The sequence below is a fragment of the Toxorhynchites rutilus genome, chromosome 1 (assembly GCF_029784135.1).
Source record: "Toxorhynchites rutilus septentrionalis strain SRP chromosome 1, ASM2978413v1, whole genome shotgun sequence".
Lineage (NCBI taxonomy): Eukaryota > Metazoa > Arthropoda > Insecta > Diptera > Culicidae > Toxorhynchites > Toxorhynchites rutilus.
The window spans coordinates 124,523,671-124,547,468 of record NC_073744.1 but is presented as its reverse complement, the minus strand read 5'-3'; the positions used below and the strand labels follow the sequence as shown (position 1 = coordinate 124,547,468).

Genomic DNA, 23,798 nt, shown 5'->3' with positions numbered 1-23,798 from the left:
TAATATAATCGATTTAGCGCTTTTTACCTAGGTTGCATTAGGGTGACCATGAAAAAGCGGGTTTCTTTGTTCTAACTTTTATATTTCAAAGTCTACATCAAAACTGTCTTCGTACGACTTTTAGAGCTTATCAAGACCAACAGTTTGCGGTACAGAACTTGTTAATATCTTAATCCTACTCAATGTTATTGATGGTTTTTTACCAAAAAAAAAACTCATGATTCCAAACATGGTACATGTTAATGCTGATAGTTGATTTGACAATTTACTCACATTGGTTTTTTTTGCTTTGAATATCCTTCGCGCCTGTCAGTGCAAGCATTCATTCATATACCATTGTTAGTGTTACCAAATATTTGCACTGAGGTGTTTCATTTTACGATATCTATAATGTTTGTTCTCGCCAACAATAGTTTCGTAGCCCTACGTTGACAATACGGTCATGTCTTGGACACAACCTTTCAAATTTTAATATGAAGAAAAAAATATAAAATAGTTTTTTTTCTCGAGATATTTCCTCCAAAAGGCATACACATCGGGTTAAAGCAATGTGAAAAATGATCTTCCAAAATTATAAACTTGTAGCTTCAAAATTAAATTCACGCTATACAAAGGACTGGAACGTTTTGCACTGGGGGAGAAAAGTTGATTCATTTTGAGAATTCCATGCGCAAAAAAAACATAGATGAATTCAGAAGTGGCGGTGGCGGCCGATCGCATGTTAGGGAGATTGGTCTCAATCAGGGTTGCCAATAATATTTTTCAAAAAAACTGGAAGATTTCTATTAAAAAAATTGGAAGAAAACTGGATCCTGTAAAATCGTCAAGAAGATCGAAGTGATTTATCTAAAATGTTTTTTTTGCATATTCCAATGCTTGATTTTTTTCGAAGTTTCGTGGAGTATTTATATGTAGTTCATAAACAACCATTCAAGCAGATCAAAATAACGTTATCCACCACTCGAACATTACTGTGAAATAATATTTGAGAATCTTTTCTTCTAGAACCTCTAGGAATTACGGTTTTATTTGGATAAAACATGAAACATCTCGTATTCATTGCCCGACAGTGTAATCAATTTTGGTGTATGAGGTTCACACGGTTTTTGTAGATCACTACATCAAACATAACTTTAATCCTCTGTTATTTTCCTTCTAACTCGAATTTTTGTATTTCTGTAGTGTTTCTTATGGCGATCGTCGCTGCTATCTTTTCCGCACTCACTAAAAATGTGGAATAAAAAACCATCGCCTGCCAATATCAGATCTCTATGGTAGCATGTCCGAAAAGCCAGAACAGAGTGTCCGAAGCCCCCAAGAAGGATGTTTGTAATAGCTGTTATGCATCGCTATTACGTAAAGAAAGATACAGAGTACGCGCGATTGATAACGGAACATATCGCCGGAAATATAGGTTTTAGAAGAGTTCTCTCGGTTACCTTCTAAGGTTTCCAATAGATAACTATCCTCTTTCAAGTTTAGTATAATGGAATAATGGAATATATCGCCGTTACGATAAGTTTTATAGTTCTTCAGAATATCTTTTCAGGCTTTTCAAAGATAACTCTCCGTCGTCGCAAATGGAGTTCTATAATGTGTGTAAGCTATGAATAACATAAAATATCGCCGGGACGATTGACTTTAGAGGAGTTCTCTCGGTTACCTTCTCAGGTTTCCCTTCCTACTTGGGAACTACCAAACCATATTGAATCCGTAAGTGTAAACAGGAGAAAAATAACTCTGAGAGTGTGTAAGAAAAAAAGGTAGATCCAAGGTAAGTACGTCTTGAATTGATCTAAAAAACAAAACTGATCAAGGAATAGGACGGATAATATTTATGCGTTGTGAATTTATTTTACATCAAATTAGTAAAACTGAAGCACGCATATAAAAACTGGATAAAACTGGACAACATTTAAAAAACTGGAAGATTTTAGTGTATAACTGTGTGACTGGATCAAGGAAAATAAACTGGAAGAATCCAGTTTAAACTGGAACATTGGCAACGCTGGTCTCAATGGTCTCAATTTCAATGATATTCAAATGCCAAAATATAAATTTCTAAGCCATGCCAAAATTTTGACCAAGTAGCTAGAGGATTCTTTCACCGTTCTTTTCACTTCCAAAGGATCTCTTTCCGGTGGTGGACCCAACAATCAGAGGTCGGTCAGTGGGAAGGAACATAAGAGAGATATGTGGGGATGCGATGAAGGTACTCAAAAACGTTTCAATAAGCATCATCATAACGCTTTCCTGACGTTGATGCTGCTAGTTTTCTACTGTTTTCATTTCATCGCGCCGCTCTTTTCTGCTGGGGACGAGAGAACTCGACGAGCAACACTCACATATGCCGACATCACTGGTATTAACATTCTGAGGAGTATGGGAGCTTATCGTCTTTGTGTTATCGTGATCCCATTTGGAAACCTCTAACTTGAACTCGCTGCAGCAACAGCAGCAGCATCAGAGCACTGACTGATGTTATGAGTGTGACGGGTTCTTGTCAGCGCAGTAAAACTCATGCAAGGAAAGAAAAAAATGGAAAGAGTGTCGGAAAACCAGCTTCCATACCGCAGCCACCAAAGGGATCAGCAAGACATCAGAGAGTGGGAAAATCTCCACTGCAAGCTGTTAAAAACAACGCCCCGAAGCTTTTTGCATGGGGTCACACACACACACGGGACGCAGTGATAGAGAGGATTTCACAGTCGTATTATGTGGATGTTTAGGGTTTCTCTGGAAATATTTATCATTAGGTTTTCTGGCGTTCATGTGGAATTAGAAACTGTTGAAGATAAGGTCGATATTATCATGAACCTATCAGAGGCTAATCCACGAATCTATTTTTATCGTCACGGCCGTCTAAAATAAGTTTATTTGCACAAACGTACGAATTATTGTATAATATTGCAAAAAATAAACATCATATGGCAGCTCCCCCCCACCAACCACAGTTCTAATGGCTTCACCCTATTAAAATAACCTTTGTCAGAAGTGGGATTCGAACCCACGCCTTCAGAGAAGACTACGACCTGAACGTAGCGCCTTAGACCACTCGGCCATCCTGACCTAGGAACCCACGGAGTAAACAACAAGAAATTGATAAACGTTCGGAATGGTCTCATAACTTACTCTTAACGGAAAACGTCATCTGGATCCGTTTCCTGACGCCGTCTAGAATGCAGTAGCAAAAGCAAACAAGAGCTTACCTGTTGGGAAGAGACAGAAAAGAGAAATAGAATAAACAAATAATTGGACGCATTTTTCATTAATAATAAAACGTGATTTTCATCGGGAAAATTTCCGCAGTTGAAGAAGAAAAAGCAACAGATATGAAAACACAATTTCCTTCTGATTGGCAATCAAAACAGATTTTCCACCAAGTTGGACCGCTCTCTCAGTGGCGCGCGGAGACGACAGGATACGGGGTTAGGGACCGCCCGCGTTGCAAAAGCATCTGCATCCCTGGCCAGCCGGTCGTCAGCAAAAATACCCCCAAGAAAGCAAAAACTTAATTCGCTTCAACAGGTTCACGCGGAATATCATCAAAGGATGTGCTGCGCGCGTTTAAGAAATTCAATCAGAAGCTTGACTTTTGCTTGAAGCAGCAGCATCAGCAGCTTGGTTCTTTTCTTGCTTTCTTGGTCCAATCAAACGGTTTTTGATTGATAGTGACGGACGCTTGGAGTAGAAGTCCAGCTCAGCTCCAGCAGATGGGGGTGGGATGGAAAAAAGTTCTGCTAAAACTTGTGTTTGATCTTTCACTTCCGCAGACGGATCAACCGATGAGGGCAGGAAGAATATTGAAAAGTATTTTTATACAAACAGGAAAAAAACGCATAAGACGAATCAATTTCGCGGTGAAGATGCATTACAAAGGTGAAACGTACAGAAAAAACACACATAAATTCCAGAACATAAAATTTTTGACCTGGACTGTGGCATTAACTGTGGAACACAACATAAATCCAATAATTCCATAATAAATGTTCGTTATGAGACCGACTGTATGTCTCATATGAGATAATTTTCGATTACAATTCAAATGTTGGTTTTCCGTTGCTCAAGAGTTCAAGGTTTGTCCCTATAACCATGAAACGATGGCGAAGCCGCACAAGTAAAAAACAAGCATCGTCGATCCGCATGTATGTACATTACGGATTCCGCAGTCCGTTAAGCGGACCTTACACGGTCAATATTATTGACAATAAGATGACATTTGAAAGCATAATGACAGCTGAACACAGCCGACGACGCAGCAATTCGGATTTTCTGATTTTCGAGCATCAATATCGTGACATTTCATACAAATGCATGATGTTGACGTTTTACCTCACGGACTTCGAGACTGAGTTGCCAGACTTTCAAGCGTGCCTGACATTTTGCAGACATTTAATTTTTGTTAGTCTTTTTTGCGATTGCAATTGAATTTTATTAACTTCCGAAATTTGAAAAGCATAAATGGAAGCATTTGGTTTGGAAAACTGATACTTTTAATAGTAAAATACAGTACTTTTAGCAATACAAATCAAATCCATAAAGTAAGAGTGGTAGAGAGTGGATGAAACGTAACAACGTTTTAGGAGTTTTTCAATGTTGAACTCTTTCATTTTTTGTGCTAGCAAGCGGGGCAACCACTTTAGTCTAAGTTAGGTGTTTCCTCACACTTCGCTATGAAATTTGGAGAATGGAAGAGCTGGGAGAAACACAGGCGGAAAAACAGCATGTGTTATTTCAAGGTACAGTAGAATCCCGATTATCCGCGGAGTAGTCGGGCAAACTCACCGCGAGTAACGAAAATCGCGGATGACGCAAAGATGTTTCAACATAAAAACTATGTTTTATCAACGCAGAAATCATCTATAAGGTCGTGTGCACCAGTGACTAAATAATGTAAAAGCCATTACCAAAACAAAAGAGCATGGGCCTACCACTCACTAACAAATTCCGGAAAGGCCTATTGTTTTACTATGGAAATCACAGTCGCATATAATCCACACGGCGGATCACTCGCTCGCGGATAATCGGGGTTCTACTGTCATAGTCTTATTTATAGAATAAAAACATTTGCTCGCAGATAATATAACTTGCATGTATTTTCGCAAACTAAAATAATCTGGCATCTCTGAAACTGAAAGGAACAGTCTGTATTTGTGAAGCGAGTATTATGATGTGTTTTTGAGAAGGAAAAACAGATTTTAAAGTGTAAATTATGAATGAAAATTAACTTTTCTGAATCAAATCAGTATTCTATGTGAATGCAAATCACTTTTTTATATATGTGATGAGAAAAACCTTTACAAAAACGGTGTCTGAAATTTACGTCATATAACAATAATAAGTTTTAGAAGAAATATCTGAAAATTCGGAGGAAATAGGTTAAGTCAGGGTTAGGACTACGTGCTTCAAGTAATTAAATAATACCAAGTAGATATTTTCATTTAAATTTTACCAATTGAAAATTGCCTTTGAACCTTCCAATCTGATGAAGAATAGCTTGGATCTCAAACTCGAATGTCGCCACTAGCCATCGCGGATACTTTCGTTGTCTCGGGTTGAGGGCGATATTGACCGTGTAAGGTGCCAAAATATTGATTGAGGTTAGATCGGATGTCGAAGCCTAGCTGTCATGATATTGAAAACACTTATTGTCAATAATTTTGATCGTGTAAGGTGCCCATTAAGAGCAGTGTTTGGATATCTATCAATATTGAATGATACACAATGTGTCATGCAAGTAACCTCTCACGAATACATAACCAAACATGAGTGGACCATTCAGATACTTGTATGAATGACAGTACTCACTCGTGTTACACTAAATCACGGCAGTGGAACTCCATATAAATCACTCATCGAAAAGTGTCTCCTTTTTCACCGCTTGTTTACATCGAAGAATATATTTTTTCCACTGTGTTTCGTAGAAGAGTGTATGCATACTGACAGGTTTCTACTACGAGGTGTTTAATGAAGGTTGAAAGGTGGGAATGTTTATGTTTATATATGAATTATCGTACGATTCAAATGAATGCATAAAAGTTGTCAACAAAACAAAGAGTTAAGCACATCTTTAAATTTGAACAAATATTGATTAGAGATTTCCAGCAATTCTTGATGTTTATTGCGTGATTTGGTTACTGTGTAAATTGTTTGAAACGAAGGTTTAGTGTAATGATGTAATGATATTCACAAAAATACAAGTATGGCTAATATAAATTGCATGTATATGATGCGCCTAGTCAGCAAACGTGGAGTCGATATACATTAGGGTGCCAATGAAAATGGTCATCTCGAGTTTCAAAAAGTTACCCCATAAAAAATGTTCACCACCTCGAAAAAACACCCTATGCAAAATCTCAATCGGACTTAAGGGAGAGTGACGCAAAGCGAAATAAATTTTTTGATGCCAAATGTCTTAAAATTGCATTACTTGTCGATATTTACAGTTATCTCGAAAATGTTTGCACTTGGTCGTTTTTCTGTCTGAAAAATAGATTTCTGAAAAAAAATTTTTTTTTGTAGGTGACTGTAAATCTCAACGTGTCATGCAATTTTAAGACTTTTTGTATCAAATTTTTTTTAAACCTCGATTTCCGCTGATTTTTCGATTTTCAAAAAACTCAAATTTTAACGTCTGCGACACCAGTAAATGAAGTCCGAATGAACTAATATTTTGCATAGGGTATATCATCCTTTACTCCCCCCTTGGGTGATTTTTCGATTTTCAAAAAACTCAAACTTTGACCGCATTGCGCCACTCTCCCTTAAGTCCGATTGAGCTGAAATTTGGCATAGGGTGTTTGGGTGATGAACATTTTGTACAGGGTAACTTTTTGAAATTTTAGGATCGATTTTATCCCATACATTCATTGGCACCCTAATATACATTCATCCCAACAAAAATCAAATCGTATAATTATCATTTATTTACATTATATACCCCATATACATGTATATGGCGTCCATTTTCGTATGCATATGCCAGTTATACACATCACACATTACTTAAATGTGTCTTGGATGTATGTATATCGCCTCCAATTTTAGATTTTCTTTGCGATTTAATGTTTGCTGGCCATATGCTGGGCAGGCCCGAAGGCAGTTTGAAATTGCTAAAATATGAATGATTTTTTTACTTCACGTTATTTGATTACTTGAACATGTAGTACTAAACTTTATTTAACCATTTCTATCGGAGTTCAAATCCTACAAATGAAACACAAATTTCTGCATTACTCGGAAATTAACCAAGCAAACGAAACCAAAGTTGGCATGTGAAAGTTTTAGGGTGCAATCAATGTTTCTATGATGGTTAGACAGTCCTTCCCCCACTCAAAGGGGGGGCTGCCATACAAATGAAACACAAATTTCTGCATTACTCGAGAATTAATCAAGCAAAAGAAACCAAGTTTGGCATGTGGAGGTTTTAGGATGCAATAAATGTTTCTATGGTGATAAGATACTCCTTTCCCCTCTCTTAGAGGGGGCTGCCATACAAATGAAACACAATTTTTTGCATTACTCGGAAATTAATCAATCAAACGAAACCAAAGTTGGCATGTGAAAGTTTTAGGGTGCAATAAATGTTTCTATGATGGTTAGACAGTCCTTCCCCCACTCAAAGGGGGGGCTGCCATACAAATGAAACACAAATTTCTGCATTACTCGAGAATTAATCAAGCAAATGAAACCAAATTTGGCATGTGGAGGTTTTAGGATGCAATAAATGTTTCTATGGTGTTAAGATACTCCTTCCCCCTCTCTTAGGGGTGGCTGCCATACAAATAAAACACAAATTTTTGCATTACCCGAGAATTAATCAAGCAAATTAAACCAAATTAGGCATATGGAAACTTTAGGGTGCAATGAATGTTTCTATGGTGGTTAGATACCCCTCCCCCTCTCTTAGGGGTGGCTGCCATACAAATAAAACACAAATTTCTGCATTACTCGAGAATTAATCAAGTAAATGGGCGGGACGAAGTTTGCCGGGTTAGCTAGTGTACGATAATTATACGATACAATGTTTGCTGGGTTGACATTGCTTGGCAGCTTAGTTTGTCAAGTTCATAATCTTATGTTACAGTTTTGATTTAAGTGCAACTGAATGACGAAGAGAACTAATTTATTTTTGTCACTATGCATATCAAAACTCAAAAGACCGGCAAACAGATAATTTTTCGTTCTTAAAAGTTAAACATAAAAAAAAGAACTAACTTTCAATTTTCTTAAAACCGAAAATAATCGGACTTTAAAATAATTTTTAACGTTATATTCCAAACATACATGTATTTACAAAAATGTATAATAATTATTATAATTAACACGAACATTTTCCGCCATTCGTTTTTTTGGTTATCTGTAGTAAATCGTTTATACGCATGACAATAGTCGTACTAGATGCATGTAAGAATCGTATATTCATCCAAACCAATTCGCAAGCAGATATCAGTTATGTATATCACCCCCACTTTTGCATGTATATGTCAGTTAGGCGCATCAAATACCACCCAAATATGGAATATATAATGCTGTATATACGCAGGTTATACGATTTAATGTTTGATGGGCAGTAATTTCGTGAATACTGTTGCAAGTGGAAAATAAATGTGTGTTCGTTGCTTATGATGCGAACATAAATAAGAATATTTAGGCCTGTGATTGGACATTGGCGATGTGAGTGGTACAATGTCGAAGTTTGGTGGCAACTTTAAATGTGGGGTCATAACTTGGGCCCCGAATTCGATGTTTACAAAAATGTCCAATAAGAGATAAAAATGTCCAATTAAACGTGTCGCATTACAGCTCTGTCCTATTATCTAAATGTCGCATTAAATGTAACTTACTGTATATGTAAACAATATTTATTCCCAGCTGTTTTGAGGGATATCGCATAAATTGACAACATATTTCAGTTGTCAGTGCAAGTCAATGCAATTTTTAGAGTGTAAAAAAACTTCACTGTTCACATAAAATGAATCTCGAATCGATCCCCATTTTTGCTTGAAGTTACTATCCCCTGACTAAATGATTAAATCAGGTGTATGACACGATTATCGCTATCTCACTCTACCTACCGTCACCGAGTATCTCACTATCCCCTCTGCTGTAAAAGTTCATCATCGACATCACAATATGTCAGATGGTGGTAAATTGGTAATTCGCGATGACAGTGGCATGATGTCGACGTCTGGTGGCGACTCCAAATTAGGCCCATAATTTGGGTCCCAAACTGGTTAGTGTAATCTCTATCAGATTAGAAGACACGAAGCCGGTTTTCAAATTTTAAAATTTGAATGAAAATTTTCACATCATGTTATTTAATTACTTGAAACACGTATTTCTGACTTTCACTCAACCATATGGCTATACAATTCCAACATTGTTGTTGAATTTCTGCATTATAATATAAGACGAATTTCATGCCAACTCGTCTTAGGAATGGTTGCACCATCTCAGATAGTGGTGAAACGTTGTGGGCAGGGTTGCCAACTATAATTTTAGAAAATTAGGAAGAATGAAAATAAAAATCAGGAAACTCATAATGAGTTGTCCGAAAAGTTAATGTCGATTTTTGGGAAAACAAAAACATAATTTTCAATCAAAGCATTATAATTTAATTTTATATCCATAGTTCTGTTTCACAATCTTTCGTCATCTTTCTTTTTCTTGAATGACGTTAACGTTCTCTCTGGAACTTTTGTCGTTTCAACGTATGCATTAACTAGCGTCATTTATTAATACTTAGTTGAGATTTATTAAGCCAAATAACACGCCTTTAATGTATTCCGAGGGGCAAGCTCTAGAATTTCTTTGACGAAAAATCCCCCGGCCAGAACAGGAATCTAACCCGAACACCCGGCATGATAATGAGAGATGCTAGCTACTCGGCCACGGGTGCACAATCGTCATCTTCAAAATTTTCCCTTGAGTAATTTTACACTCAATGAAACGTATTCATACATTAATAACTCTGGGGATACATCTACATACACATTATCCTCAATAAAGCTCGTTGTAATTTAAAAAATTCGTCGGACAATCTTGAAATTTTCTAGCACTGTTTGGAAGCCACATAATTGAGGGTAGAGATAAAAAACAAGTCCAGCTTTGCGTCTAGAGAATTTAATTCAATGTAAGATATATACAAGTGCGAACCGGAGAACTATCATGACAGAAAACTTTGACATGGAAACCAGTACATTTATTACGAATGATGTAAAGAGTATAAAAATCAGGAAAAATCAGGATCATTTCAGAAAAATCAGGATATATTGAGTGTTCTTCAGGATATCAGCCAGCGTACTAAAAAGTCTGGGAAATCCGGAAAAATCAGGAAGGTTGGCATCTCTGGTTGTGGGTGTTAAGACATGGCTTAGAAACTATAAGTCATTAAGCAACTTTGTATACTTGAAATATTCGAAAAAGAATTAGACTACTTTTTGGAAAAAGAGTTTTACAAAAATTTATTATTTAAAAACTGTTATACCTACAAAATTCTTTTCGAAGGACGAAATGTTTAAATTTTCACAAAAAAATATATAATATATATTATATTAGGCTGTCAAAAAAGTCCTGCGGTTTTTTTTTTTTGAATTTTCATTTGTTCATAAAATTAGTTCATAATCATCTGTTTTAAGTCAAATATACGCCGTTTTGTTCGATGACTTGTTCCCAACGAGATGCCAACTTCATAATACTCCTGTTATAGAAGCTCGCTTCCTTATTGGCAAAAAACTCGGATAGCCAATTTTCACAGGCCTCATTTGTGGCTAATTTCTGACTACCTAGCTCGTTCGCCATGGACAAAAACAGGTGGTAGTCACTTGGTGCAAGGTCCGGACTATACGGCGGATGCAAAAGAACCTCCCATCCGAGCTCCCGGAGCTTCTGGCGCGTCACCAAAGAAGTGTGTGGCCTGTCGTTGTCCTGAAGGAAGACAATGCGGCCTCTGTTTATCAAAGATGGCCTCTTCTTCATGAGTGCTACCTTCAAGCGGTCCAGTTGTTGGCAGTACAGGTCCGAATTGAGCGTTTGGCCATAGGGAAGCAGCTCATAATAGATTATTCCTTGACAATCCCACCAAACACACAGCAGAACCTTCCTGGCCGTTAATGAGGGCTTGGCCACCGTCTGAGCCGCTTTAGCGGGCTTCGACCACGACCGTTTGCGCTTCACGTTGTCGTAAGTGACCCACTTTTTATCGCCAGTCACCATCCGCTTCAGAAACGGGTCGATTTTTTTGCGATTCAGCAGCGATTCACATGCGTCGATACGGTCAAAGATGTTTTTTTGCATCAACGTGTGTGGCACCCATACATCGAGCTTCTTTGTGAATCCAAGCTTCTTCAAATGGTTAATAACGGTTTGATGACTTATCCCCAGTTCTTGGCCGATGCTACGGCTGCTACTATGCCGGTCTTTCTCGGCTAATTCAGCGATTTTGTCGCAATTTTCGACGACAGGCCTTCCGGAACGTGGCGCATCTTCGACGACCTCTACACCAGAACGAAAACGTTGAAACCATCGTTGTGCGGTGGAAATGGAAACTGTATCGGGTCCATGAACTGCAAAAATTTTATTGGCAGCTTGAGATGCATTTTTGCCTTTGTCATAGTAGTACTGTAAAATATGTCGGATTTTCTCTTTATTTTGCTCCATATTTGCGACACTATAACTCACAAACGACTTAACCAAACAAAACACTGTCAAGGACTATGTTATAGCGCGCAAAAATACCTTTCCAACAAGCTATAATATGCTAGAACTACGCGCTTACAACGACACCTCGCGGAAATACCGCAGGACTTTTTTGACAGCCTAATATTATTTTGTCAAAAACAGCAAAAGTGAGTCAATATACATACCATTCATGAAATTAGTCCAGAGCCGCGACAAAATACTAATGTGCTGTGTAATGATATTATGTTAATAGTTAACATGTACTTGGTTCGCTCTGGCTGCAAAGAGAACGAAGTTTTGCGTGTCTAGCAGCAACGAAATATAGTTTTTTTTTTCATTTTCATAAAGATTCTGAATCAGAAATTGACGATGATGTGTGCTTGCAGCATGAAAGGGAGTATTATGTTTGACATCATGTTTGTAACACGTAAGCGATAAAATGATAGATTTCAATTAGTGGGAGCCCAAACTTCAAATTTGAATATTTCAAAATAATGTTTTTGGCGCTTGGTTCCTTTTGGCAGAACCCCGACCATTTGTTCGATTAAGACGCGGGGGGGGGGGATTAAGTGTCGTGCATTTGGAAGTAGAAAAGAAAAATGGGAAAACCAAAAATGGAATAAAAAGTGATTTGAGTATTTTTTTTTTATTATTCGATCTAAGTGAGACAGCTGTTATAAAAGAGAAAGTTTTGCATTTCTTGATTGGTATATCTTGTACAAGTATTGTTTTTGAATTATGAAAACATTTATATGAAGAACTGTGAGATTGTCAAAAATAAAATTCAACAGAAGTGAGTAATTTATTGTTAACTAGCAGATCCGGCGAACTTCGTCCAGCCAAAAAATGGGTTTTCCTTTTTTTGTTTTGATTTTGCCTCAGTCAAGAGAAAAGTGCACCGATGCCAGTGGTATTCCTGAAAACTCACATCGGTGAAGAGTCCGATGTTTCAAGCGCTTCTACAAATATCAGGCTGTTCCATCGTTCTATCCTTACCGTAATCGGTGAGTCAATAATTATTGCTATACTTCAGATTAATTGGTAAATCAGATATAGTTATCGAAATAAAAACAAATTTTTACAGTAGCTAAGTATACACTCAGGTTTTTTACGCGTTTTTTTTGCGCGGTTTTTTACGAGGTTTTTTATGCGGATTTTCCAATTAACGCGGTTGTTTTACGCGAATTTTCCAATTAACGCGGTTTTTTTACGCGGATTTTTAAATAACCGCGGTTTTTTTCATGCGGTACCCGCGTAAAAAAAGACCAGTGCATTATCACGTCTCCCTCTCAGCTCACATTTTTCTCTTATGTTCACTCAGAGCATATTACGGTAATTAGTGCTTGTATAGAGCTTAGCGCTTATGAAGGAAAAGAGTGCCGCACCTTATCACGATTCTTACGTGGACTTTAGGTGTTGGGTAACGGGTAGCTCACCGGGTATAACGGGACGGGGTTTTTACGGGCAGCGATTCGTGAATGGATTTCCCTGTCTACTTAGCTCTGAACGGTCCAACAGTGGTACTGCACGTGCATCGGAACTAGAGTGTACAAATCACAAGGAAATCTTCTAGCAACAGTAGACGACCTCATTCGCGAGGAAACCCGAACTATAGCTACCGGTAACCAACGAAATTGCAGGAAAAAAACTACGGGTTTTCGGAAGCGAGCAACACTCAACTTTTTACTTCCGTTCTACGTAGTATTTGATATCTATCATTAGGTGCCTTTTTTTTGTACGCGGATTTTCGAATTAACGCGGTTTTTTTACGCAGATTTTCCAATTAACGCGTTTTTTTACAAGGTACGTTTCCCCCGCGTAAAAAAAACATTGGTATGTATTTCTGCTTACATACGTCAGTCAAATATTTGAATGAGATTGTGTAAAATGCTCGGCATTTACGTTTGATTATTTTTTTCACTCTCTTATTATTCCCATTTCATTCTTCGCTTCTTTGGTCTTCCGAAGTTCGCGCTTCATCATGGTATCGATGGAGTTCAGGACAGTCTGGTGGGTTCATTTTTTCGGCACAAAGTCTAGTTGATTTTTGAAAAAAAAAATCGAGGTGATAGTGGATCTCATGCAATTTGAAGACATTTGGCATCACATTTTATTTTTGAAACCCCCCGATTTTATGTTCGAAATATCAAATTTTTTGGTCAAATTCAGCATCGAAATATTCGGATTGCGCTTAGTGAGGATTTTTTTTCACAATTTTTTTTCGAAAGCAGGCATTTGATTGCAGTATGATATTCTTCTTAGAATGTTCATCCAAATACCTTTCATTTTTTGTAAAAAGATCGTAAATCTCGGTCCAACGGTCCAATTATAATATTCTATATGCTATTTCGAATCAAAATGCTCTCAATGACCAACTTTCTGAGCATAGCTATTGCCAAGATATTTTTAAGAATTATCTCGATACAGTTTTCTCAATTTATGAAACTCTCTTACCTACAGGTTACTCGCAATCTTTCATCTATAGCAACATATTTTCCAAAATAACAGCCTCAGCTTTTTACCAATAAGAACGAGGGTTTCTCTGAAAAAGGCATAGGGAAGTTATCTTCAAAATGGTTAGTTGTCGAACAAAACGGTACATATCCCAATTTAGGTGATTACGGCAGAAGGTTCAGAACATAGGCACGATTTCGAATCACACTCAGCGACTTAACGCATTGCCGTGTGGAAGATCCCAACTTTCTGAATTTGAAATTTAGTTCAAATTCGGCGGCATTTGGCCATCAAAACCCTGAGATGCGATGTTTCTTATGCACTTTACTTTTTATGTTTCGCATTAACTTTTCAAACGACTCTTTGATGCGCGTAAAAATTGCAACATCATACAGAGATGTCTCTCAGAAATTCTCAATAATCAATGCATCAATATATAGCTGATACTCCGATTGTTTTTTTCGTATGTTCCGGAACCTTTATTAACACACTCCAAAAATAATGTCGGTACAGCATAATGCGATAAAGTTATTTAATAAAAATTCTGTTCCGCCATAATGACGTAATAACACCATTTATCACAAAGAATACCTGTCGATGTCCGAATCATTAGAATAAGCGATCGTGAAGCATCCAGAGCTAACAGAACACTAACGTGTCGCGTTAATTGCCGCATCTAATTGAGATGAATCATATATCGCGCATAATCTACCTAAATACACACGGAAAGATAAGCAACTCCTAATCGTACACTTAGCTGCGAATTATTGATGAATACCGGCGTTCGCACATATAATTATACACTCAATTAAACCCATCTGCAACAACAGCTTCTTCATATCGCGTCTTCCGCGCCCGTTGCTGGAAACTCAAGGCGTGGAAGATGCTGCTTCGACTCACAACGCGCGTTCGATTCGATTGTTTTCCTTGCATTTCCAGGAAATCACATTCCTCCCACAAACCCCCACGGGGCCACAATTTTCCAGCTCACCAACGCTCGCGCTTAGCCCAACTTTAACCAATCCGGAGGAGGAGGAAGAGGGGGTGCTCACATCGTTTAATTAGCAATTAATTAAGCTCTCAATTGGTTAAAAAAAGAATAACAACTATTCAATTTTCTCGATCAATGATGGAGCCAAACGACGATTCCATTTTGAATGTGTGTATGTGCGTCAGAGCATCCAGCAGAACCCCCCCCCCCTTCATTCTACGATTAATTTTAATGTGAAATCTAATGATCGGAAGATTATTGCCGCCTGGTAATTATTATGATTATATTTAGCATCTTCTGGTGCCTTGCGCATTTGTGCTGCGGGTGAGCGAAAATTTGGGAACAGAAGCTGTACAGATTGTGCTTCATTCCGCTGGTGCTTTCTTCTGATGCTATATAATTAGTTATCTTCCACCAGAGAATATGATATCAGTTCTGGGAAATACGAACCTTGACGTGATCCTTAGCTTAGCAATAAAGGGTTGAAAATGAACAGCAGTTATTTTTTGAATGGCGTCGCATTGGGCCTCATTGTCTAATCGCGAGATTTTTTTTTCACATTGAAGCAGATGCTTCGGCAAATTTGATTGTTTCAAGGTGGATTATTAATAATTATTTCCAGTAAGGGTAACAACAAAAAGACAAATGCATATTCGTAAACAGCGTTGGACCATGATTTCTCGAAAAATGAGTTACAAATTGAAAAAATATTTGATGTTGCTCCAAATGTGAACAAAAATATGTCTGTTGTTTAGAAAACGCGATTGCTGTTTTCACAAGTGGACTTTTTCAAAATAGCTTTGGAAGGTGTTCAATGTTCAGTTTTTCTTGTGCAATGAGAAGAACGAAAAAAAATGATTGCTCAATCTGAACGGAAAGTACGGAAAATATGTATATTTCCAGGGAGCACTCAAATATTGAAGTATCAGATCATTATTAATCTCTTCTCTAAATATATAAAAATCTCGTGTTACGATGTTCGTGGTCGAACTCCTTCGAAACGGCTCGACCAATTTCAATGGAATCACGCATAAAACGTTTTTTAGGCATGAGAATAGGTCGTAAAATATATTACATATCGCTAGGATACCGATTACCGTATATTTTATACCGATTAGGTTGACACTATGCAAAAAATCTTTTTTTTTTAATAAATGGAATTTTTTTTATCGCGTATTTTTTTTAAATTTGGTTTCAGAAAAAAAAACATAAAAAACCAAAATTTTCATCCTTTTAACCCCGTCCCATTTTTTAATTTTTTAATTCGAGATTTTAATACTTTGGTAAACATATATATCTAAATAAAAAAAATCAATCGCCGCACAATTTTCATTTTACTTATTAATATTATTTATTTTTTTATTTATTTACATATTCAGCCATTCTATGTCAAACCGATCTAGTAGTTCTCAGATTTTCGTTAAAAGTGGTAGTTTCGTTATTTATCGCAAACTATTAAACCCGTATTTTTCTAAATTTTTTTGAGGGTGCACATTTTCATTTTTGGGTGGTCCGAAATACCGAAATATTTTTTCCTTTTTTCCAAAAATTACATTTTTCAAAAATTCATAACTTGTGAACTACAGAACCGATTTAGACGGTCTACATATCAAATTAAAGCTTATAAGCTAGTCATTCTTGAAAAAATGCTACGCTTGTTAAAAATTCAGGTTTTGGTTTTGTCATTATTATTTGTTTTTTATAGTTTTCTTGGTCTCGGGAACAAGGGCGCTATATTTTTTTATATTTTTTATGGGAAGCTGAGGATTTTTCACATAACATATCTCGAAACCAGGGAGGCGTTTTTTTTCGTTTTTGAGTTATGATTTTTCAAATTTTTTTTTCTTTGTTGGGTGTGAACCACTGCGTCCATTAGTTTGAAATATTGTGGTATGCCTCATTCTTTGTACTACGCTTCAAGCTTATCTACTGCTTATTGATGAAGAAGTAGACTGAAAGCTATAGCGAGATAGGTGCCAATCAGGAATAATCTGTTTGATAAAATTTATAGTACTGATCGGCAACACAGACCAAACTTCCTTGGGCTCCAGGATAGCCTTATCAAGGTAACAAGTCTGCGTCTTGTTAGTGCTCCGCATTTGCAGAGCAAATGTTCCGAGGTTTCGCTTTCGGCATTACAAAAGCGACAAATATCATCTTGCACTAAACCTATGTTTTTGAGATGGTATTTACTCGGACAATGTCCTGTTATAAGACCAGTGAATGTGCTGAAGTCATTCTTATTAAGACTCAGCAATTGTTGAGTAATTTTAATACTCGGCGTGATAATTTTTTTTGACTGGTTGAGTTGTACAGCCATCCAGTTGGCCATTACTTCCCGGTCTTCCCATTTCTTCAGCTCACTCTTCAACACACATTCAGAAATTCCACAGAATGGTTCTGGACCAGTGAAGGGTGAGCTTGAGCCGCGTCTTGCGAGTTCATCTGCTTGTTCATTTCCCTCTATACCGCAATGGCCAGGAATCCAGTACAGTTGTACCGAACTTCTCTGACACAGTTGTCGTAAAAGGCAAATGCATTCCCAAACAATTTTTGAATAGCACTTCAAAGCATTGAGGGCTTTAAGTGCTGCTTGACTGTCTGAGAAGATGCAAATGTTAGCATGTCTATAATTTCTTTTAAGGCAGACATTTATACATTCTATTATTGCAGCTACTTCTGCCTGGAAAACTGTTGGCCAGTTCCCCATAGCTACAGAAATTTTTATTCTGGGACCATACACTCCAGCACCTGTTCTGTTACCCATTTTCGACCCATCGGTATAGAACAGGATTGAACCATTACGAACATCGGGACCACCCTCATCCCATACTGAACGAGAAAGTTCGATCACTCTGTATGGAATGTCATAATTGGTCCTTGGTTCCATCCAATCGCTGTTCATCTCTGAGGTTGGTCCAACGGGTAAGAGATTCAGGATGCTCAAGTGACCAGTTTTGTCCCCGTCTAATATTTTTTGATATCTTTTTAGCTTTTGAGCGCTTCTATTGGCCTCCAGCTGAACATGTTGACCCAAAGGTAACGAGTGAAGGATAGCCTCCAATGCCTTTGAGGGTGTGCTTCGCATTGCTCCTGTTACAGCAACGCATGCCAGTCGTTGGAGTTTGTTTAGCTTTTTTGTAGCTACATTCTCCTTAGTCTTTGACCACCATACTAATGAGGCATAGGTTATCCTAGGCCGCACAATTGCTGTATAGACCCACATAACCATTTTTGGTTTAAGGCCCCATGTTCTGCCTATCATTTTAGAACATGCCCATAGGGCAATGTTGGCCTTACTGATAATTGCATCTAAGTGTGCGTTCCAGTTTAGTTTAGCGTCTAGGATTACGCCTAGATATTTCACTGAAAAGCAGAATTTTATTTCCTCTCCCCCAAGATTTAGAGTCTGCAGATGCAGTTTCTTCTTTTTGGTGAAAGGAACAATTGTTGTTTTTGAGGGATTTATGCTCAGACCTTCTTTGATACACCATGATTGTGTAAGGTTTAAGGCCATCTGCATCCTGCTCGATATCACATCGTCGAATTTGCCACGTACCATTATGACTAAATCATCAGCAAAACCCACGGTTTCGAAACCATTCGCCTCCAAACTAATCAGAAGGTCGTCAACCACCAGTGACCAAAGTAGAGGTGATAGAACCCCTCCTTGTGGGCAACCTTTCGTTGCAATCACAGATGTCGACGACCCACCCAGCTCCGAGGTGATTTGTCTATTTGTGAGCATGCCTTTGATCCATTCGACTATGCAGTCATCGAAATGTCTTCTTCTCATAGCCTGTGCCATTGATACATAAGAAGCATTGTCGAAAGCCCCTTCGATATCAAGAAACGCACATAATGCAGTTTCTTTTGACGAAAGAGATTTTTCAATTTTAGGCACAAGCGTGTGTAACGCTGTGACTGTGGATTTGTCTGATTGATAGGCAAACTGGTATTTAGATAAGGGCATTTGGACATGAATACAGACTTTATGTATTCATATACTACTTTTTCCATAGTTTTCAGCAGTATTGATGATAAACTAATTGGTCTGAATGATTTTGGGAGTGATTTATCACGTTTCCCAGCTTTTGGAATGAAGACCACTTTAACGAGTCTCCATGTGGAAGGAATGTGCTCTAGTATCAGACTTGCCTTAAAAATCTCGATTAGAGATGGAATCAGCTTAGATTCTCCTTTTTGAATTAGGGCTGGAAAAATTCTATCTGCACCTGCGAATTTGTATGGTTGAAAGGATCTCACCGCGCTTTCTACTCTGGCCCTCGTGAAAACCATTCCAGCAACTATCTTTGCGACATCCTTTGCACTTTGAGAATACCTTCGAGAGCATTTCATGTCGCGGTTGGAGCTAGGACTGGTATCAGAATGAACCGATGTAGATCCCGGGAAGTGAGTTTTCATCAGTAAGTCTAATACTTCTGAGGGAGATTTTGTGAACGAACCGTCGTCCTTTTTGAGGGAACCTAGCCCGTTCGAGTGGTCTTTTGCAAGAGTCTTAGTCTTGCAACGATTGGGGGGTACTTTCAATGCTTTCGCAGTTATTTACCCAAGATTTTCGTTTAGATCGTCTTAGTTCTCTGTTATATTCGGTTAGGGCGCTCCTATATTGAGACCAATTCGAATAATTTTAGCTCTGTTGAACAGCTTCCGCGCTGTTTTACGTAGCCGCTCGAGCCTTTTGTTCCACCATGGAACGTTTCTTGTCGAAGAAACTCTCTTAAATGGACAATTACTGTTGTAGACAGAAACTATCGTATCATTTAATTCTTTTGAAGTTCATTCGAGCTGTTGAATCGACCTTATTCTTGTGTTAAGAGTTTCTGACTCGTGAATATCGTTCCCAGTTGTTTTTTCTTGGATCACGATATTCTCTCTGTACTGTCAAGCCACCATCCCATTGAAAGATAATGTGTCTGTGATCAGACAAAGACGCCTCTTCCGAAACGTGCCAGTTGTGTATTTTCGAAGAAATTACCGGACTGCACAGTGTTAGGTCCAGGACTTCTTGTCTGATAGCGTTTATAAACGTTGGTTCATTGCCTATATTGGCAATGTCAATGTTGTTCGAAGAGAGAAATTCTAAAAGACAGTCACCTCGACTGTTTATGTCAGTACTACCCCACAAAGTGTGATGAGCGTTGGCATCACAGCCGATGATGAAGTCTTTTTTGATTTCTCTGCAATAATTTACGAAGGCTCCGAAGGCACAGGCTCCGTTAACGGCAAGGTTTAAAACCCACCCTACCATTCATCCATCGGCACGGGTCGCTTCACACCTTGGTTTAGGGGTTTATCCATTACTTCCTTTCCATAATAACCATGGATAACAGCTATTACAACCATCCTCCTTTTCTGGGGCTTTGGACCCACTGCTCTGGTTTCTCAATAATTTCAGGTTCTTACTCGGATATGCTATTATTGAGATCCGTCATTCGCAGGCAGAGTTTCAAAGTTACCCGATTGTTCAAAAAAACATTTTTCCCTTTTTTCCCAAAAATGACTTTTTTCAAAAAATTATTACTTTTGAATCACTGGACCGATTCAGATGATCGACATATCAAATTAAAGCCTACTAGCTAGCCTTTCTTCAAAAAATAACACACTTGGCAATCAATTGGATTATAGTCACATACATCCAGTCTATTCGCATAGAAATATTGAACGAAAACTGAAAACATGTTAACTTTGAAAAATCATAACTTAAAACGAAAAATAACACCTCACTGGTATTCGGATGCATTATGTGAAAAAACCTCAGCTTTCAGGAAAAAATATAAAAAAATATGGCGCTCTTGGTACCGAAACGATGTAAGCTATAGAATACAAATATAAACAATAATTACGAAGACAAAATCCTTTTCTATTCAGAGTGTAATATTTTTTCAAACAAGACTAGCTTATTGGCTTTAATTTGATATGTCGATCATCTGAATCGGTCCAGTAGATCAAAAGTTAGGATTTTTTGTAGTGGAAAAAATTATTTTTCGGACCATCGGTTATTCGGTTATCGGTTAAAAAAAATAACTCAAAAACGAAAAAACGCCTCCCTGGTTTCGAGATATGCTATGTGAAAAATTCTCAGCTTTCCAGGGAAAATATAAAAAAAATAGCGTCTTTGGTCCCGAGACCGTGAAAACTATAAAAAATAAATACAATCAATAATACCGAATTTTTTAAAAAAGTCATTTTTGGCAAAAATGCGAAAAAAATTATTTTGCGGACCACCGTAAAATGGAAATGGTCACCCTAAAAAAAAATAAGAAAAAAAATACGGGTCTAATAATTTGCGATAAAGAACAAAACTACCACTTTTGACGAGAATCTGAGAAACACTATATAGGTTTGGCATGGAATGGCTGTATTAACAATTTACACCAAACACATCAGTGACGAAAATGAAATACATTGAAGTAAGATGGTTTGAATGATATGAGCATTATCGTCTAGAGCGTTCAATTCCTCTGTATGTCATAGCTCTTATCGCCACATACTCGTTTGATCAACAACAAATCAAATCAACACCAACAAATTGGCAAATGGTTGGCAAATCAACGAATGGATCAAAAACGGAAAACCATTCAAACATACTTGCAATACTTAGTTATAGTTTATTCGATCACCAAAATATTCACTAGAAATAATTTATTTGGCAGAACAACGTTTGCCGGGTCAGCTAGTTACATATGAAAAAAAGTATCGTAAGTGCAGTATTTTTCGCCCTCTCTTTCGCCCTGTCTGAATGATCGGGATCGTGAAAAGTCACCGAAGATGTTTCTACATTCTCAATTCGCTTGTCCTTACTCCGGATATTACATCAGAATGTACCGATTTTTTTTTTTAATATTTTTTTTTAATTTTAAATAGTGGAAAGTTTTTGTAGCTCTGATTCAATAGAAGCTTGCGTGATTTTGTAGAGGCAGCTGAAGATGGTTTATTCATGATTCATTCGGTTCCCGGAATAAATCGCCACAGAAAACGACTGCAACAGAAACCACCGCTTATAAAATGTGTAGTAGGCTATAAATATTGTGGCGCGGTATTGTATTTCAAAACAAGAATTAACCGGGCAAACGTATCGCCCCAGGCAAACGTAACGCCCCGGGCAGACGTATACCGTCCGACGCTCGCTAGAGCTCGGTCGGACATTGCTAAAGGATCGTATCCTATGTTTCAAACTAACCGGGCAATCAGTGGATCCCAGGTTTGCGTGCGAGACACCGCCGCTTCCGACGGCGGGTCGGCGGTGGACTCGGATTGCGTCATCTTGGCGGCATGGGCCGCCTCGATTCCTTATCCTCGCCAAATGGGGACTTCGTCCCCATTACATTGTCCTCAGAATAAATTTCGAAAAACGAGAACAAGAGAATAAATTTATAATAGAAATGTGAGGCACATGATGTTTTTCCCGCGCCAAATATTTCTAGCCTACTACACTTTTTCTAAGCGGTTGTTTCTGTTGCAGTTGTTTACTGTGGCGATTTATTCCGGTCACCGATTCATTCTTGTTCTCTTGTTCTTGTTGTGATTTCTATGATTTCTTTCATTCACAATACACCATCGATCATCCGAAGCGATTTCGCTCTCAAATCTCTGCGTGCGGATATTGGCTGCTCGTTGGCTGTAGCAGAACAGGAATTGAATTGGATATGAGAATTTTTTTTTGTCCCTAGTTTATATTTCTTTTTATCTTTGTTTCTCCGCACAAGTGCAAGCTCTATTTTTCATAGCATATTCTGAGAATGCATTCTGAAATTCAAAAAAAAATTTGAAGAGGGTTTTATCTGTGATATAACCGCAAAGTGAACGTAGAACAACCGTTTACTTAGCAATCAATAAGTATCAAACATATAACTCCTCGGAAATACTAAGCGCAAATTAGTAAGTTTTGCATCACTTCAGGTGTTCATTCTGCGGAATCTTTTACCTTTACTGCCAACAAATATTGCAAACAAATATACGCCGTTGCACAATGGTCCAGAAAGCGCATTTGAGTGAAAATATGCATCTCGAGCTTGACAGTTATTTCCTAGACAAAAATTGTCTTCGACAAAGTTGTTGCATATGATAGAGCACTCATTTTTATGTTGTCAAAAATAAGGTGATCTAATTTTGGATGAAATGAAAAATCTAACTTTCTAATCTTCAAAGATAGGGGTAAACATATTCCGACAAAGTCGTAGTCTCAGTTATTTTAGACATCTTTGTAGAACAAAGTTTTTTTTTCTATCCTTTGAAATAACTGATATACAGCTTTTTTTCTAACTTTTTTACTTCAAATTTCACATGCAAGAAGACTTTAGAGCTCACTAAAACAAATATTTTGTGATGCAGAATTTGTCAATATCTCAATTCTACTCAAAGTTGTTGATCTTCCCAAAAAATCCGACCTCTACATTTGTTTGCCGTTCTTCCAAGGGAAAACATAAAAACAATGTTTATTGGCGACATTGTGTTATTTTCAAAACTATGATATGTTTTGTATTTGAGTAAACTTAAATTTGAAAGTATGAGTTATTTAATTTTTTGTAAAGAGGCCCAAGTTTATTCTATTTTTTTTTTAAATTGCTAACTCAAAACTATTACAGGGAAATTTTGATAAAACGTACCCTCGTTATAATGTACATTTTACCTCGATATAACGTACACA

General features: G+C 37.6%; 1 protein-coding gene and 1 non-coding gene across 2 annotated transcripts in view; both read right to left on the bottom strand.

Moving 5' to 3' along the window:
- LOC129761275 (uncharacterized) overlaps window positions 1–23,798 on the bottom strand; it is a 543,642-nt gene that overhangs the window by 183,742 nt on the left and 336,102 nt on the right. The window lies entirely within an intron of this gene.
- Trnal-cag (transfer RNA leucine (anticodon CAG)) lies at window positions 2,987–3,069 on the bottom strand. Its single transcript has one exon. It is a non-coding gene; the product is annotated as a tRNA-Leu (tRNA).